At 48.5% G+C, this 19,060-nt stretch overlaps 1 protein-coding gene across 3 annotated transcripts in view; it reads left to right on the plus strand.

Annotated features, from left to right (window-relative positions):
- Positions 1–19,060, plus strand: part of mcu (mitochondrial calcium uniporter) — a gene marked incomplete at its 5' end in the record, with an annotated part of 87,211 nt that overhangs the window by 36,316 nt on the left and 31,835 nt on the right. The window lies entirely within an intron of this gene.

Below are 19,060 nucleotides of genomic sequence, written 5' to 3' on the forward strand. Positions count from 1 at the left end.
TGTCTGGGAGCCAAGACTAATCTGTCACTGTTTTAACTGCTAATATAATAATAAACTGCAAATTTTCTGTTGAGCAGTGATTGGCTTGTTTGGGGTAAAAACGTCCAAATAGTTGATGAGGTCGCTGGTTGACAAGCTTTTTTTTTTTTTTTTATAAAGCCATTACCAGGAGAAATGTATTCAAATTTATTCAAAAAATGGCTCTGTTCAAAGCAAACTATCCACTGGGGTGTCATTGCGTTGATTCAGTTTTGTTGATAGTTTGCACGCACAGCAGTGCATCAAACCATAATGCAGCCTGCAAATCAACGCTTTCAATAGAACGTTGTTAATAATCATAAACGCCAGCAAGTTTCGCTGATGAAATGTGCCGTGTAATGTGGCGGAGAACACGCTGTTTAGTTGACACATGGCTCATGCATAAAGGCAAACCTATCAAAAGCGTTTCAGCAATTCGTTCACCACAACACTGCTGAAAAACAAAACATACTACCAAATAGTATAGATACAGTCTGTCTGTGTGGTAACGCCCACAAAATGTTACTACGGCTGGGGCACGAGTGGGGTAAACCCCCCCTTCCCCATATATCTCAATGGGCTGACTGACCAAAGGACAGTGCTGCGGCTCTACACTACAGGATTGGGGATTCTAGAGCAGGTACATAGACGTCTGTTCAGATGTGCGTTTACTGCGGTGGTTGAATCACCGATCCTGTCTGCCTAGGCTGGGCTGGGCTAGCAGCTAAATGCTAACTATGCTGAATGCTGGGGAGAATGGGGAAGATTTACCCCACCCTGACCACGCCCCCAACCAGCTACCCCAGCGTCGATGACAAGAGATTGACTGTATCTATAGGAAGTAATGCTCAATGCCACATGGTTGGGTGGAGCTTATTACATCAGGAATTGGATTTGTGTCAGGTGAATGATGCTTTTCTTAACTTCCTGATGATTAGTTTGTAGTCCTGTGCTGCAAACCCACCCATTTATATTATTGGTACTGCAGATAAACAACAACAAGTTGACATAAGGTGTGATTTGTGAGGAGAATTATTAGTGGAATAGTCGTAAAAGTTTGAATTGGTTTTTCCATCAACCAACTTCAGATCGCCTGTGAACTTTGAAATGATAGTAGAGAGAGAGAGAGAGAGAGAGAGAGAGAGCCTACACGTGTCAGTCAAGAGGTTGGATGACATCTGACACGTCCATAATGTTCTCATCACACGGTGTCAGGCCAGCTCCTTCCAACAGAAGAGGATGAGCACTCATCAGATACGGCAGGAGGACCACTCAACACTGTCACCGTGTCCTTTGTGCCGTCACCGTCGCTGCACTCTGTTGGCAGCACAGCAGCTCCGTACACTTACTGCCAGAGAAGAGCCAGCCGCAATCCAATAAAGCAGATGCATTATGTTCAAAAGATCACGTTCAAGGTTAAACGTGTGTCTTTTTCACCAGGAAGTGCTGCTCACTCCTCCAACCAGCTCAGTGCTGCTCACTCCTCCAACCAGCTCAGTGCTGCTCACTCCTCCAACCAGCTCAGTGCTGCTCACTCCTCCAACCAGCTCAGTGCTGCTCACTCCTCCAACCAGCTCAGTGCTGCTCACTCCTCCAACCAGCTCAGTGCTGCTCACTCCTCCCAACCAGCTCAGTGCTGCTCACTCCTCCAACCAGCTCAGTGCTGCTCACTCCTCCAACCAGCTCAGTGCTGCTCACTCCTCCAACCAGCTCAGTGCTGCTCACTCCTCCAACCAGCTCAGTGCTGCTCACTCCTCCAACCAGCTCAGTGCTGCTCACTCCTCCAACCAGCTCAGTGCTGCTCACTCCTCCAACCAGCTCGCAGGGAATGAAAGTTTGATGATGACACCAGGATCTTTCTTCCTTGAGTGCTCACAATCCTCTCCTGCTGCAGATAGCAGAGCATTAGCATCTTCCTTCTCTGTGTTTGTGTGTGTGTGTGTGTGTGTGCGTGGGCGTCAGTGTGCACTCGTGTGTGTGAGTGTGCGTGGACGTCAGTGTGTATGTGTACTCGTGTGTGTGAGTGTGCGTGGACGTCAGTGTGTGTGTGTGCGTGGGCGTCCGTGACGGTGTACTCGTGTGTGTGAGTGTGCGTGGGCGTCAGTGTGTGTGTGTGCGTGGGCGTCAGTGTGCACTCATGTGTGTGTGCGTGGGCGTCAGTGTGCACTCGTGTGTGTGTGTGCGTGTGCGTCAGTGTGCACTTGTGTGTGTGTGTGTGCGTGCGTGCGTGCGTGGGCGTCAGTGTGCACTCGTGTGTGTGCGTGGGCGTCAGTGTGCACTCATGTGTGTGTGTGTGCGTGGGCGTCAGTGTGCACTCATGTGTGTGTGTGTGTGCGTGGGCGTCAGTGTGCACTCATGTGTGTGTGTGTGTGTGCGTGGGCGTCAGTGTGCACTCGTGTGTGTGTGTGTGTGTGCGTGTGTGTGGGCGTCAGTGTGCACTCGTGTGTGTGTGTGTGTGTGCGCGTGGGCATCAGTGTGTACTCGTGTGTGCGTGGGCGTCAGAGTGTGTGTGTTTTGTGTTGGTGCATGTGTGTGTGTTTATTTAGGCGATATGAAATGGAGAAGGCCAGCTTGGCTTGTGCAGCGTGGGGGGACAGTGAAGAACGAGGAGAGCTTTCCCTGGGACTGTGTTTACATTTTGCTGCAGCAGGCAGGCTCTCCAGCAGGAGGAGGGGCTCTGGCTGAGCGTGGTGGGGGGGATGGTGGGGTGAGGTGGTGGGTGAAGGAGAGCGGAGGAAACGCACACAGGCGCTGTCGGGGGGAAGTCGTGCTGAGATCAAGCTCGCGTGGCTCTCGCCCAGGCCGTGTTCGCACTTCGCAGCGGGGCTTCCTGCCTTGTTGTCTCTTCCCGACGCAGCGGGGCCGACAGGGAGCCAGCCGATAGCCGCCCTCCCTGCCCCCCCACCCCGCCCCCACAGGGGGAGCTGTTTGTTCAGACAACAGTTGCAGGAAGCGGCCATGGGAGGCTCAGTGTTTGCTTTTCCACTGCTCGCTGTCTCTAGGAGAGATACAGAGTAGATAGAGATATTGTAGATGGTGTCTGTCTCTAGGAGAGACACAGAGTAGATAGAGATATTGTAGATGGTGTCTGTCTCTAGGAGAGACACAGAGTAGATAGAGATATTGTAGATGTTGTCTGTCTCTAGGAGAGACACAGAGTAGGTAGAGATATTGTAGATGGTGTCTGTCTCTAGGAGAGACACAGAGTAGGTAGAGATATTGTAGATGGTGTCTGTCTCTAGGAGAGACACAGAGTAGATAGAGATATTGTAGATGTTGTCTGTCTCTAGGAGAGACACAGAGTAGATAGAGATATTGTAGATGTTGTCTGTATCTAGGAGAGACACAGAGTAGGTAGAGATATTGTAGATGGTGTCTGTCTCTAGGAGAGACACAGAGTAGATAGAGATATTGTAGATGTTGTCTGTCTCTAGGAGAGACACAGAGTAGATAGAGATATTGTAGATGTTGTCTGTCTCTAGGAGAGACACAGAGTAGGTAGAGATATTGTAGATGGTGTCTGTCTCTAGGAGAGACACAGAGTAGATAGAAATATATGTAGATGTTGTCTGTCTCTAGGAGAGACAGAGTAGATAGAGATATTGTAGATGTCTGTCTCTAGGAGAGACACAGAGTAGATAGAGATATTGTAGATGTTGTCTGTCTGTAGGAGAGACACAGAGTAGATAGAGATCTTGTAGATGTTGTCTGTCTCTAGGAGAGACACAGAGTAGACAGAGATATTGTAGATGTTGTCTGTCTCTAGGAGAGACACAGAGTAGATAGAGATATTGTAGATGTTGTCTGTCTCTAGGAGAGACACAGAGTAGATAGAGATATTGTAGATGTTGTCTGTCTCTAGGAGACACACAGAGTAGATAGAGATATTGTAGATGTTGTCTGTCTCTAGGAGAGACACAGAGTAGACAGAGATATTGTAGATGTTGTCTGTCTCTAGGAGAGACACAGAGTAGATAGAGATATTGTAGATGTTGTCTGTCTCTAGGAGAGACACAGAGTGGATAGAGATATTGTAGATGTTGTCTGTCTCTAGGAGAGACACAGAGTAGATAGAGATATTGTAGATGTTGTCTGTCTCTAGGAGAGACACAGAGTGGATAGAGATATTGTAGATGTTGTCTGTCTCTAGGAGAGACACAGAGTAGATAGAAATATATGTAGATGTTGTCTGTCTCTAGGAGAGACACAGAGTAGATAGAAATATATGTAGATGTTGTCTGTCTCTAGGAGAGACACAGAGTAGATGGAGATATTGTAGATGTTGTCATAACCGCACTGGACGGACGGAGGATGCGTCAGTGAAAGGGGAGACCGTGCACGAACAGAAAAGAAAAACATGTCGCCCCTTCCAAGCGTGGACGCCAGGCATTAGCCGCCGCGCTGCTGCTTGACATTTTGTTTATTGTGTTTTTCTCAGTCGATACCTTTTATCGTCTCCCTTTTTATCTCATTGACATCTCTCTCTCTTATTCCTGCATTACTGCAGCACAGAGGCACACGTCTCCCACTTGGCAGAGCCACTGCTGCCTTCCTATATCTCTCTCCCTCTCTCTCTCTCCCCCTCCCTCTCTCTCTCCCCCTCCCTGCATCTCTATCTCTCTCTCTCGCCCTCCCTCTCTCCCTCCCTGCATCTCTATCTCTCTCTCTCTCTCGCCCTCCCTCCCTCCCTCCCTATCTCGCTTTCCCTCCCTCTCTCTCCCCCTCCCTCTCTCCCCCACCCTGCATCTCTTTCTCTCTCTCTCTCGCCCTCCCTCCTCTCTCTCCCTCCTTCTCTATCTCTCTCTCTCACCCTCCCTCTCTATGTCTCTCTCTCTCCCTCCTCTCTCTCCCCCTCCCTCTCTCTCTCTCCCTCCTTCTCTATGTCTCTCTCTCGCCCTCCCTCGCTCTCTATGTCTCTCGCCCTCCCTCGCTCTCTATGTCTCTCTCCCTCCCTCCTCTCTCTCTCTCGCCCCCTCCCTTCCTTCTTCCCTCAGTCGTCGCTGGCATTCATCAGTTTGGCTGCAGCTTTCTCCCAAGGCCTGACGGGTCAGGGCTGCAGTCACGAACAGACACACACACACAAGCACACACACACGCACACGCACACACACACACACACACAAGCACACGCGCACACACACACACACACACACATGCACACACACACACACACACACACACACACACACGCACACACACACACAGAGGGAGAAAGAGAGAGAGTGATATAGAGTCATAGTCGGCAGCACTATGCATGGGATGATATCCACATGGATGGACCTCTCAGCACATGTGCCACTAAGCTCTTTTAGATGAGCTGGAGGAGGAGGCAAGCAGGAGAAGTTGTCAAATCTCACATGAACAGAGAAATCTAGATGAGGAGGAAGCAAGCTGTTAAGTTCCTGATCGGAAGCTGGCCAATTTGTGCAGTTTGTATTAGCCCCCCATGCCTTAGACTGTAGCACACCAGATGAAACAGCACAGGATTGGGGGAGATATGGTCTAGCAGCAGTTAAAGATGGAGTGGTGCTTGGTTCTCCACTCCACCGTGTGGAGAGGCGGTCCACCGTATGGAGGAGAGGCGGTCCACCATGTGGAGGAGAGGCGGTCCACCATGTGGAGGAGAGGCGGTCCATCATGTGGAGGAGAGGCGGTCCACCGTATGGAGGAGAGGCGGTCCACCATGTGGAGGAGAGGCGGTCCATCATGTGGAGGAGAGGCGGTCCACCGTATGGAGGAGAGGCGGTCCACCGTATGGAGGAGAGGCGGTCCACCATGTGGAGGAGAGGCGGTCCACCATGTGGAGGAGAGGCGGTCCATCATGTGGAGGAGAGGCGGTCCACCGTATGGAGGAGAGGCGGTCCACCGTATGGAGGAGAGGCGGTCCACCATGTGGAGGAGAGGCGGTCCACCGTATGGAGGAGAGGCGGTCCACCATATGGAGGAGAGGCGGTCCACCGTATGGAGGAGAGGCGGTCCACCGTATGGAGGAGAGGCGGTCCACCATGTGGAGGAGAGGCGGTCCACCATGTGGAGGAGAGGCGGTCCACCATGTGGAGGAGAGGCGGTCCACTGTGTGGAGGAGAGGCGGTCCACCATGTGGAGGAGAGGCGGTCCACCATGTGGAGGAGAGGTGGTCCACCATGTGGAGGAGAGGTGGTCCACCATGTGGAGGAGAGGCGGTCCACCATGTGGAGGAGAGGCGGTCCACTGTGTGGAGGAGAGGCGGTCCACCATGTGGAGGAGAGGCGGTCCACTGTGTGGAGGAGAGGCGGTCCACCATGTGGAGGAGAGGCGGTCCACCATATGGAGGAGAGGCGGTCCACCATGTGGAGGAGAGGCGGTCCACCATGTGGAGGAGAGGTGGTCCACCATGTGGAGGAGAGGTGGTCCACCATGTGGAGGAGAGGTGGTCCACCATGTGGAGGAGAGGCGGTCCACTGTGTGGAGGAGAGGCGGTCCACCGTATGGAGGAGAGGCGGTCCACCATGTGGAGGAGAGGCGGTCCACCGTATGGAGGAGAGGCGGTCCACCATGTGGAGGAGAGGCGGTCCACCATGTGGAGGAGAGGTGGTCCACTGTGTGGAGGAGAGGCGGTCCACTGTGTGGAGGAGAGGTGGATGGTGTGACAGACTCCACTGTGTGGAGGAGAGGTGGCCCACTGTGGAGGAGAGGTGGATGGTGTGACAGACTCCACCATGTGTAGGAGAGACGGTCCACCGTGTGGAGGAGAGGTGACAGAAGTCCATTAGAGCTTTGGACCATGACACAATAGACTTTGAAGCTGTTCTCTGGCTCGTGTCTTCACCCAGCTTGGCTGGCTGTTAGAAGGATCCAGAGAGAGCTGCTCTGTCTTGCACCTGTCTGGCTTTACGGAGGACCCATTCTTCACAGAGAAGTCGTTGGCCAGATGAAATTGATCTGCTCGGGTCAGTTGAGTTCAAGCGTTGGAGGGGAGATTTAGCCAGATGCAGACTTGACTTGGCCAATCGCACATTTGTCCAGTCACTGGCAGAGGGGTTGTTGTAGCTGAAGAATGGAATAAGTCTTATTCAATCACACAGCTCGCTCAATGTACTTCACTAAATGTGATAAAGTGGTGAGAGGTGGCTATTCACTGAGAAGAATGGCGGCTATGTTTACCAGGAGGCAGGAGAAGAAGTTGTAAACAAGAAGAAAGTTTGTTGCACGGTGCTATTTACATGACATATTGAAGTGCCCAAACACATTAAGTAGACACTCTTTCTCTCCCCCAAAAAACACTTATTTCAGAGGCATGAATTCCCTTGAGTGCAATTCTCTCTCTCTCTCTCTCTCTCTCTCTCTCTCCCTCCCTCTCTGTCTCTTTCTCTCTCTCTCTCTCTCTCCCTCTCTGTCTCTCTCTCTCTCTCTCTCTCTCTCTCTATCTCCCTCTCTCCGATCCTCCTTCTCCTTTTATGGCATTAGCTCAGTAGGAGTTTGTGCCATAGCGTCCATTTAGTCTGATTGACCATAAACTGCGCCGAGTAGCTGGTCCAAACTCATAACTCATCCCACAATTCCCAGTCCCATCCGGGTTAAAACGGGATTCTTGCTTTTACCGTTTTCATCGTCGTTTAAAAACTTGACGTATGTTTTTAGTCATATAATATCAAAAATAAAAAAGTGTTTGAGATGCTCTTTGGAAGATTGTAAAGGCTCGGGTCAAGTTGTTGTCGATGCACTCGGTGTCCCTTAGACCCGCTCTAACCAAATCAACAATCATTCTTCTTTTTATAGGGTCATATAAGCCTCGCCCTTTCCCGGTATAGTTCATGGGTGTTGTCGTGCTCTCTCTACTTTCAGCTACACCCTTGAAGACGCCTCTCGACCTATATGGATGTTATTATAAGTCCAACCTTGTTCCTGTTTGCCTCTCTAACACACACACACACACACACACACACACACACACACACACACCGTTCTGAATTGCAGCCATCGGCCTCTATCTCCCTCGTTAACCCCCAGCAAATGTTTCATCTTGAGATTAACCCAACGACGTTTTCAAAATGAATTACAGTTTTCAAACGAGATGAGAGAAATTGGCCAATCGCACGAGCAGATTAACCGGCCGACCGAGCCCTTGGGCCCGGCGTCTCGCTGGGTGTGCGCTCGCTCGCTGTGTGTACTTTAGGTGTACAGATTGAGTGAGTGTGTGTGTACCAAGGGTGTTTATTCCAAAGGACGAGGCAGAGGCTAACAATCACGGCTGATAAAGCGTGTCCTCTGGCTTTATTTAAACAGCGCATTGATGTGACTGAGAGACTCGCCCGTTTTGTGCTGCCGAAGGTCTCTGCTAATTCTCCTGAGCGCGCCGTCCCAGGCCCGCCCACTGGGGGCAGAGGTGGACAGAGTGAGTGGAGATTTGCGATTGATTTCTCTCCCCGCCTCTCAAGACTGCTGGCAGCAGTCGCACAGTGTTGTTCTGTTGGGCTGATTCCTTCTTCGTGTGCATCTTTATAAGAGCCGGGGCTCCGTCAGCCCATTTGCTGGCTTGTTTGCTTGTGCATTTGTGCGTAACGCAAAGAGGAATTATGGTTGTTTGGCTGCAAATCCCCAGAGTCGTGCACGAGAGAAATCCACTGTGCACTCATCAGTGTTGGGCAGTGAAGGAAAGTAATGTACTAATTGTATTACTTCCCCCCCCCAGTAACTAGTAATGTAAGGGATTACAATTTTCCAAAACGGTATTTTTAGGCTATATTACAGTTACTAATCCAGGCGTCAGCAACCTAGGGCACGGGGTGCTACCTATGGCACGCGAAGGATTAACCAGTGGCACGGCACGGCAGCCAGATTAGGGTTATGTGTCCTGGTCGCTGCACTAGCGCCTCCTCTGGTCGGTCGGGGGGCGCCTGTTTGGGGCGGAAGGGATCTGGTGGGAATAGCGTGATCCTGACACGCGCTACGTCCTGCCGGGGGTAGCTCCCCGCTGTCAGACGAAAAGAAGCGGCTGGCAACTGCGCATGTGTCGGAGGAAGCATGGTGCTGGTCTACGGCTCTCCCCAGATCGGCAGAGGGTGGAGCAGCGACCGGGGCAGCAGGGAGAAATTGGCCAAGTACAATTGGGGAGAAAATAGGGGGGGGGAGTAAAGTAATTTGATTACTTTTTAAATGAGTAATAAGTAACTTATTAAATTTCCTGAAAGACGTTCCCAACACACTGGCACTCATACAGCAGACATTACGGCAGAAGTCAAACAACCTCGACCGGAGGCTGTTGTTCTGAACATCCACAAACCAGGAAGTAGCTGACTGGGGAACACATGAATTAAATATGGAGTGCAGTGGTTCTCTTAGTTACAACAACACAATGCTGCACAGTGGCATTGTTAAAAGTCAACATACCGTACTTTAGTTTCACTCACTCCACTCGCGCATCCCCTCGACTTCCGGCCCTGCACCTGGGGGCCCTGCACCTGGGGGCCCTGCACCTGGGGGCCCTGCACCTGGAGGGCCTAAAAGGCACTAGAACAGTTGTTCATCATCAGCGTCATTAACACAGCTGGAGATTGGCATGTTGTGTGTCCACTCTCAAACCCTCGGAGTATCACTGAATGTTCTGAAGGGCAACACAGAGTATGAGGGGAGTCCTCTCACAGCTGCCATCCTCAGATGATAAAGTGTGTCCTTTGAACCATTTGAATTTTAAACAGCTGATACCAATGTGGGAAAAGGCTAATTCTGTGTTTTGTCTAAAGCGCTCCAGGCCGGCGCAGCGAGGCAGGGTCGAGGGGACTGGTTTTGAGAAGTAAATTTGCCGTTGAGCTTCTTGCCTCCGAGTCAAACTGATTAGCACAAGATGGATTCCATTATGACACATGGATCCGTGGCGTAGTTAGCTTAGTAAAGCTTAAAACTATGAAGCGGAGATACCATCGCCGCGTCTAATTGCGTTATCGATCTACTTGCGTGTGTGTGCGCGGGCACGCGTGTGTGTGTGTGTGTGTGTGTGTGTGTGTGTGTGAGAGAGAGAGAGAGAGAGAAGCTTTCATGCATATTGCATGAATAAAATCACGGCAAAAGAGAGATTTTGATTTTGCACTTTGCGATTTGAGACTATGGGCGGCGTGCAGGATGAAGTGTTGAAGGCTGCATGAGCTGAGTAACTTCCTTATTTATGAGGAAACTAGTGAAGTTGTGATGAGTGATGGAGGATGTTAAGAGGAAGGTGAACTTGCATGATGGTGATGTCTAAAAGAAAACATTTTACTTGACTGCTGCAGCAATAAAATATCTGCAGCAGTATTGGATAATTGTCCATTTTCTTCCCTAATTTTGCAACATTGATATTGGATCTGGACAGCTTTGCGTGTGCAACTTTTCACTGCATCGCTGAGATTGATCATAAAATCAATGTGAGGAATTTAAGGGCAAAGCACTTTTCCTTCCTTGACATTATCGGTGACATTTTCAGCCAGACCATCTTCAATCTGTTTGGACAGTCTTATTGACCTTCATGTCTTAAAGGGACAGCTCACCCTAAATCCAAAATACATATTTTTTCCCCTCTCACCTGTAGTGCTATTTCTCCATCTCGATCATTTTGGTGTGAGTTGCCTAAGTTTTGGAGATATCAGCCCTAGAGATTTCTGCCTTACACGGGTGCGTTCAGAAACAGCACTCCGAGCGCACAGAGCGCACTCTAGCACAAACTGGACCGTTGGGACCGTAAATTGGGAGCGCTGTTGGAATACAGCATTCGGTTATTCAGAGCGCTACACTCTCGGAGTGGCAGAGTGCTAAAATGGTAAAAAAAAAACACACACAGGGGAAGAAAAGAGAACGGAGGAGTGGAGCTGAGAGCAGATAAGAGTGAGCTGTTTGTATGTGTAGCAGTTAGCTAACTGCTAGCCAGTAAACTCAACAGCGATGTCTCTTTCCAGAAATCATGACCCGGGTACTCAAGATAATCCACAGACCTTGTCGTGAGCAGTTTCATGTAAGAACTATTTTCTTTCGACCAAACTTCACCTGCTAGCTGCTAGCTAGTGACTACATGAAACTGCAGCTAGAGCAGCAGCTAGCTAGCAGCTAGTGGGTGTAGTTCGGTCGAAAGAAAATAGTTCTAAATTCCTACACGAGACTGCTCACAACAAGGCCTGTGGATTATCTTGAGTAATGAGCTGTCCCTTTAAACTTCCACTGTGCTATAAATTCATCAAGTCATCACTAGTATGGAAACGTTTAGGATATAGTTTAAGCAGGTGATTTGTGATGTAGTGCAGATTGGTGACATTGGTGACAAATCAGGCCTGTACTTGTTTCGATTGTGCAGTCACTAATTAGCATATTCATGAATAGGCCTAATGTGTGACTCCACAATCTAAACAAGTACTGTACAGTCACTAATTAGGATATTCATGAATAGGCCTAATGAGCAATCTGTTATTTAGGCCTATACTTGATTTGTTGCAAAATTGGTCATCAAATGAACAGATTCAGTTTGGTGTGGGGCATCAAGTTGATCTTAGTATCTTGGTAAATGCCATTACATTTGACCATGTCAAGAATGATCATGTAAACATTCTGTCTCTACTGGGTTCAAGAGTCAAACTGTTGGAATCGTCTGCCAACTCAAACTGCGGGGTCGCCATATGAATGTAGGGCAGCTAAAGCAGTGGTTCTCAAAGTGGGGTCTGGGGTTTCCCAGGCATTCTTGAGGGGGTTCCAGTGGGGGTCCCCACATTTATTTTCACTACAGTATAATTCCCTCCAACACAGTGACCGAATGTAAGACTATTTTGGTCATGGGTTTCATACACTTTCTGTAATAAAACATCTAAAAGCAAACTTCTTATGAGACGGGGGACCCTGGGACAAAATCTTATCAAATGGGGGTCCATGGTCTAATTTGTGTTAGTTTAGGGGTCCTTGGCGTGGAAAAGTTTGAGAACCACTGAGCTAAAGTACCAGTGTGACTGCCTGTAGTACTACTGTATTTCTGTATCCCATTGCTCTATATGTGTGCAGTGGGTGTTTTTTTGTGTGTCGTCTGACCCTACCAACTGGCAGAATATGCTACAGGAACTGGACACCGTTTCACACAAATTTCACCCATGGATAATCGTTCACTGTTATATCATCTGTGATGTTCAGTGCTTTACAAGAGGTATTTAGTGGGCAAATGTTGTAATTTACTTTTTTTTTGGTGAACCCACTTTCCATCTACCCGCCTTGTCTACTTCACTTTAGTGATTTCCTACGCTTCCCAGAATTAGCTTTGACAACGTCCAGAGAACGTGTTCTTTCAGTTCAAGGTGGGAGTAGTGTGGGGCATATAAATAGCTTTGATCATTCAGCCGTGGATTATATAGGCCATAGCATTGGAGGCCTTGCCCGATAATCAAAAGCAACATGTCTTGTGGCTGTGTTTCTTTCTGCTCTATTGAAGGTACTGTCAGTCGGAAAATTGGTACCTCAGCCTCTCTACCATGGATTTCTCCCTGTATGCGTGTTGAGCGTTGGTGCAAAAATGGTGAGTCTAGGAAGACGCCTGAGGGGCTGATATCAAAACCTGAGTCTATTACTGTTGATGGGGGGGGGGGGGGGTTGTCACTACTATTCGTGATGTCAGTTGTAGTAGAGCCACAGTAGTCAGGAGATCGGCTCTTTCACTGGGGGGCAGCGTGCTCCTTGCCCGGGACGGACTGTCATCGGAGCGGCTGCTGATTCAAACGGGGCAGTCACTTTCAAAAGAATACTTGGCAGGTGATTGGATGAACCATCTGTCTATCACCATCTATGTCGAGCGAAACTTCAACCACTAGTTGGGACCGCCTCCTCCTTCCTCAGACGCTGATTGGTCCGAACGGATTCCAACCAATAGAGTGGAGCGTGGCGAGATGGATTCGTCACATGATCGTGATCTCGTTCTGGCGTGAATCCAGCTGCGCCTCGCATTTTACATTTTGATCAACATCTTTTATAGAATCAGAGAAGCATTTCGTGGTGCAAGGTGCTGGAGTCATTCTGAGGGAAGCAAGCTGAGCCGCAGCAGTCAGACTCTGAGGGAGCAAGATGGAAAGCGAGCTGAGCCGCAGCAGTCAGACTCTGAGGGAGCAAGAGGGAAAGCGAGCTGAGCCGCAGCAGTCAGACTCTGAGGGAGCAAGATGGAAAGCGAGCTGAGCCGCAGCAGTCAGCCTCTGAGGGAGCAAGAGGGAAAGCTAGCTGAGCCGCAGCAGTCAGACTCTGAGGGAGCAAGATGGAAAGCAAGCTGAGCCGCAGCAGTCAGCCTCTGAGGGAGCAAGATGGAAAGCGAGCTGAGCCGCAGCAGTCAGCCTCTGAGGGAGCAAGATGGGGACGACTAGGCTGCCCTTGCCTGGGCTTATTCACCCACTAGAGGCCTGCAGGAGAGAGAGGGGGTGGGGGGTAGAGAGGGAGGGAGGGAGGGACCGTGGAGGTAGAGTGCTGATGGGCAATGGAGAAAGACCTGCTGCAACAGAAGACGTGTGAATATTTGATGCTTGCTGTGAATGGCCTGCGGTCAGTTGAGCCCTCCGCCTCACTCCAGCCTCCAATTCAGGAAACAAATAGGACCCAACAGAAAGACATCCTAGAATTCATCTCTCTGAAAAACAATCTTTGTAAAAATCCTCTTTACAGTCCTTCGCTAGTAGCCGACACAGAATTTATTTTCAGTACCGACTTCATTTGATGTAAACTAGACCAGGCCTGCAAATAACTATTTCAGTACTCCGTCGAATCTGATGACTATTCCGACAAAAATAAATCAAAGCTTTCTTGAGTTCTCACGTCTTTGAGGAGCAAGTGGAGGTTGCTCTCTTTCAAGACTTCTGCCAATGGAGGAGAAAGTCATCCATACACATTTGTTACTAGGAAGACAACAGTAGCAAACGTCATTATCATAACTATGTTATGGTAGAATAATGTTGTTTTACGTGATAACAGAAATTCATGAATTAATTTTATTCATATAATGTCATGCCTCTAAATGCTATGAATTCTCTGTGTGTAGAGATCGGGTGAGCACATGAGGGTTTGGATTTGAAATATTCCTAGTTTGTTTGTATTTTCAGCCACCTTCAATGAGGGAAACCTCCTCTTTGCTTTGCCTCTGTGCTGCACGTTGCCAGCTAGACGGAGCAGTGCTGTCAACTAGCACATCTTTTACACTGTGTCATCATCGACTGGGGAACTATAATTTATGCGTACATTCTGAAACTTCAAAAGAAATCACTATCGCCGCATTTGCATAATCCATTTCGTCAATTATGTTGATTAATCATTGCAACCCTAAACTAGACATCATCGTTATAGTTGTAGGAGTGGAGGCCAAGACCTTGAATGTAGTCCCTGTTGGAAGGAGAGCTGGGTGTGACTACAGTACATGCTTTCTATGACTCCTTTTACACTTAAGCATCTCTAAGGTGATCAGATTGTAATCAGGGTAAAGTTTCGCCACATGAAAATACAAGTACTATAGTACTTGTATTTTACTTGTATTGTACTATATAAGTATGCATATGGTCACATTAACAACTAGAGGCCATCTTGCGATGCGATCACACCAGCCGCGATGCCAAAAAGAACGTGAACCAGGGGCGTAAAGTGGGCGGGCCTGTGTGTGGGGAGGGGGGGTCGGCCCCCTTGTTCAGACCACGCCCTTTTTCGAACTCGACCTTCATTTAAATTTAAATTTCAACGACACACCTGTAAAGTTTTGTGCGTGCATCGTGCACAGGTTTGGCACATTCGCAAAATCTGTCCACAGACACACACACACACACACACACACACACACACACACACACACACACACACACACACACACACACACACAGTATAAACACCTGGCAAAGTACTGCTTTTTTTCCACAATAATTTCCCCCCATTTTCTCCCCAATTGTACTTGGCCAATTTCCCCCCCTGCTCCACCCTCTGCGGATCTGCGGAGAGCCGCAGACTAGCACCATGCTTCCTCCGACACATGCGCAGTTGCCAGCCGCTTCTTTTCACCTCGGGCAAAGTAGTCTTAACTGCTTCTGTGCTAGTTCCCACTGCAATAGATGTCTCTCTACTACCACATGTTGCCATGATGACACACAGACTCGCAAGCGCAAATGCAACGCATCTCAAATACCTCATATACTGTAGGAGCTGCAGAAACGCAAATAACTGGGCTTGTCAGGATTGTCGGGGTACTTGTGGATGGATGGATGGATGGTGAACAAACGAGACAAGGAGAGAGAAATCAGATTTCAGTGTGTTACTGTGTGGAGACACATTTCGATTGCCGGCTATAAATATCAAACGGCTCAGCTCCAATCAGATGGTGTCAATCTGGATGCAGGGGGCATATCACGCCATGTGTAAAGGGGGGGCTATGCGTCAACCTCCGTGGCGCACACTCCTCCTCAAGAGCCCCTTAACAGAGTGGAGTCTGTTTCCAGGCAGCGTTCATTAGCCTAGTTCCATCAGCAGCACCGGCATGTCTGCCATGCTGGATGTCTGCTATGCTGGATGTCTGCTATGCTGGAGGTCCATGTGGACCGTGCCGAGTCAACATCTGACAGACGGGCTGACTCAGCCAGAGGGGGGTAGGCAGGCAGGCAGAGTGTTGTGTTGTGTTCTGTGGATTCAGTTTGCCAGACTTCTCAGTTTGTCTATGGAGTATCCCAGGATAACGCTCCAACACGGCAGCAGACTGATAGTCAGTTTGTCTATGGAGTATCCCAGGATAACGCTCCAACACGGCAGCAGACTGATAGTCGAACGCTGACCTGAATAAGTTGGCGCGTTGACTCGCTGTGTATTTAGAGTGGGTGTTTGTTTTTGAACTTTTTTTTTTACTTTCGCAATCGGAGTCGAACCAGTTAGCTGACGAGCGATGCAGTCCCTGTCTCACCCCAGGCACTGAGGCGGTGTGTTTCAACGACTGTGCATTTGTTCATGGCTGTGTGTGTGTGTGTGTGTGTGTGGCATCATGCGTGTGTGTGTGTGCGGTGTGTGTGTGTGTGTGTGTGCGTGTGTGTGTGTGTGTGTTTCCGGGGTCACGAAGGGTCAGAGGAAAGAAAGTCTGATGGGAGAGGGGAATGTTCTCCCAAGTTCAGCAAAAGGAGCTTTCCCATGCCGCAGCTCCAAAAATAACAGCAGCCTCTTCTTCTTCAGGAGGAGAGATGATGGCAGCCTGTGAAATACTGCACGCTGCCCTGAACGTCACCTTACATCCTCTCAAGGAACCGTGGTGACGCCTCACACGTCTGAGTCAGAGGAACATGTCTTTTGACTATTCACATTCGTTACCGTCATATTGACTGGTGGTGTTCAGTTCATTACTACAGTACCACACCGACACATCCTGTCGCCGCTGTCAACACTCAGTAGGGAGGACGCGTTGAGTGTGTTTGACATGAAAGGAGGCATTTTGCAAATGAACTAATTATGTTTGCTCTAAATTTGCACAAAAACAATGATCTCCTAGTAGAGAATAGATTGCAAGGGATTTGAAGATGTCCAATTACTCAAAACACAATTACAAGTGTAGCAGATATATTATATCTCTACAACATCTTGTACTGTTTTTCTACTCCAGTGTTTATTTGCATAAGGAACAGTGAGAATGTGCGTATGTATTATGTATGTATGTATGTATGTATGTATGTACCGTACAGTATCTATCTATTGAGGGTCTTGAGTAGCCTTGGTATTGTTAGACCAAATAACAGGGCTGAATGACCTCCGGCCAGGTGCCCGACTTCTGGGCATAATGGACATGACTTTGGCTGTTCTCTACAGAGCTCCCCAGGGGTCACCTGCTAAGAAAAACATACTTGATGTGGAAATCTATACAGGCATCGATCGGTAAACTGCACGCACGGGCTCCATGCGTTTACGGAATAGTAAACTGTGCGCATGGATTATTAAACCGTGCCCTCTACTTAGTAATCAGTCTGCACAGTCCTAAACCAGACCATTTTAATATGTACATTAACGTCAAACAGGGACACCACAGAGTTGCATAATATACAATTTAATTCATATGCTTTTTCTACAAGCATGATATTTATAGGGAATCATTGATTGGATAGCGTTTTTTCAAGGCACCCACAGTGCTTGACATATCTGTGTGTGTGTGTGCGTGCGTGCGTGCGTGCGTGTGTGTGTTTGTGTGTGTGTGTGTGCGTGCGTGCGTGTCAACTCATCCACCACCGATGTGTAGCACCCACCTGGGTGACGACGCACGGCAGCTAGTTTGCGCCAGAACGCTCACCACACATCAGCCTATCACGGTGGAGAGTTGAGGACTGAAAGAGCCAATTGGATAACGAGGGATGATTAGGTGGCCATGATTGAAGGAAGGCTTGTGTGTGTGTGTACTGTGTAGTCAGGGCACCGGGGTTACACACACCTACTCTGCAAAGAGAGCCGATGGGCTCTTTAAACGACCACAGAGAGTCAGGACCTCGGTGCTCACTCACAGGACAGAGTCCCTGTCTCTGCCCTGGGGCATTGGGGATGGGGATATTATTCATGACACCAGAGGGAAGAGCACCACCTCTTGCTGGTCCTCCTCCAACACCACATCCAGCAGCATGGTGTGTGTCGCATCCAAGGCCTGACCACAGCCACACCTGCTTAGCTTCCCCTGCTAGCGATGTGATGCAGGAGCCACCACGGTGCAGGCTAATAAGGGAGGAGCTAGGTTTCATATTGTCACCAAAACACACATCGGATCATAAATTAATTAAGCGAAAAGCGCTATATCAATCAATATCAATAATTAATGAGTATGGTTCACATGATGGTCTAGGTGTCTAATGGCTAATAATTACAGCTCATTATATGTACAGTATGCCAGGCTGACATGTGATGGCTCCTAAAAAGTCCCTCTTTGACGTTATCAACGTAGATATTACAAATCTGTGCACATGGTTTACTCATCTGTCTGTGGGCACAGTCGAGGAGTAAATTGTAAGAAAATCGTGCAGTGCCCAGTGAGTTATCCTTATTGCTCCTACTTTTAAGGTTTCTAGACTAATAATGCTGTGTGTTATTAAGGAACCTTTCAGGGAATGTTTTTTGTTTTGTTTGCTTTAAGCCCTGCAAAATTTGGAAAATGCAACCTCAATATAAAGATCAATCAATAAAATATGACGATTTTCTGATTACGTCACTTGACCAATCCATTATGCCATAATGCATAATGGTACATTCCATTATGGCATAATGGATTGCTCCACTCAGTGACTGCAGGTTAATAAATGTTCAAACTGCCATGGCTCTGTCCTATTAGTCTGACAGAAATGCCTCCTTCTGCTCATCGCTCACTGCCATGCTTAGGGAAAAAGTCCAACTGCAGCCCACATCAACATGAAGAGTAGTAGTAGTTATTCTCCCAGGCAGACATAAAAATATGAATACATGCTCTTATTTCCAGCAGTTTGGTTTATTGTAACGCTCTACTGTCTGGTTTGCCTTAGCCCCGTTATGACTCTTTCCGGGTAGATAATGCTACCCTACAAGAGTCCCGTGTCCTTACATAGACTTGCCTGCGACTCTCGCTCCCAAGCCGTCTGAATCAGTGATACGCCATGTATTTACAAGTGTCACAGAAACATTTCAAAGCCACCTACTTGAGAAGAAGGGGTCATTGCTTCTCGACGGCGGGGTTAGAAGGCTCGACACTGCTCATAAATGCCTCTTTTCATCCGAAGTCTGTGCTGGTGATATTCTTTTTTCTGGGTTAGAGCTCCCAGCCTTCACAGCGCTCAACAGCGCCACTCTGGTTTAACCTCTTCTAAAGCCACCTATTTCTGAAGAAAATGGTGAAAACGACATACCCAAACTAAAATGCTTACTGTGGCTGAACCCGCTAGGGTTACAGACAACTGCCTGACCTTTTCTGAAAGGTAAGACTTTGAAGTTTCTGTTCCAAGTGTCAGAATGACTATGTGTTACTGACCCTGAGTAACACCAGCTCAAACACAGTGGTTGATTCTCGCCTAGAATAAAAAACACTTTTAGAGTGTAAACAGTTACCTGTGGTTGTTGTATTTAT

Source organism: Poromitra crassiceps, assembly GCF_964638095.1.
Source record: "Poromitra crassiceps genome assembly, chromosome: 22".
In the NCBI taxonomy this organism is placed as follows: Eukaryota; Metazoa; Chordata; class Actinopteri; order Beryciformes; family Melamphaidae; genus Poromitra; species Poromitra crassiceps.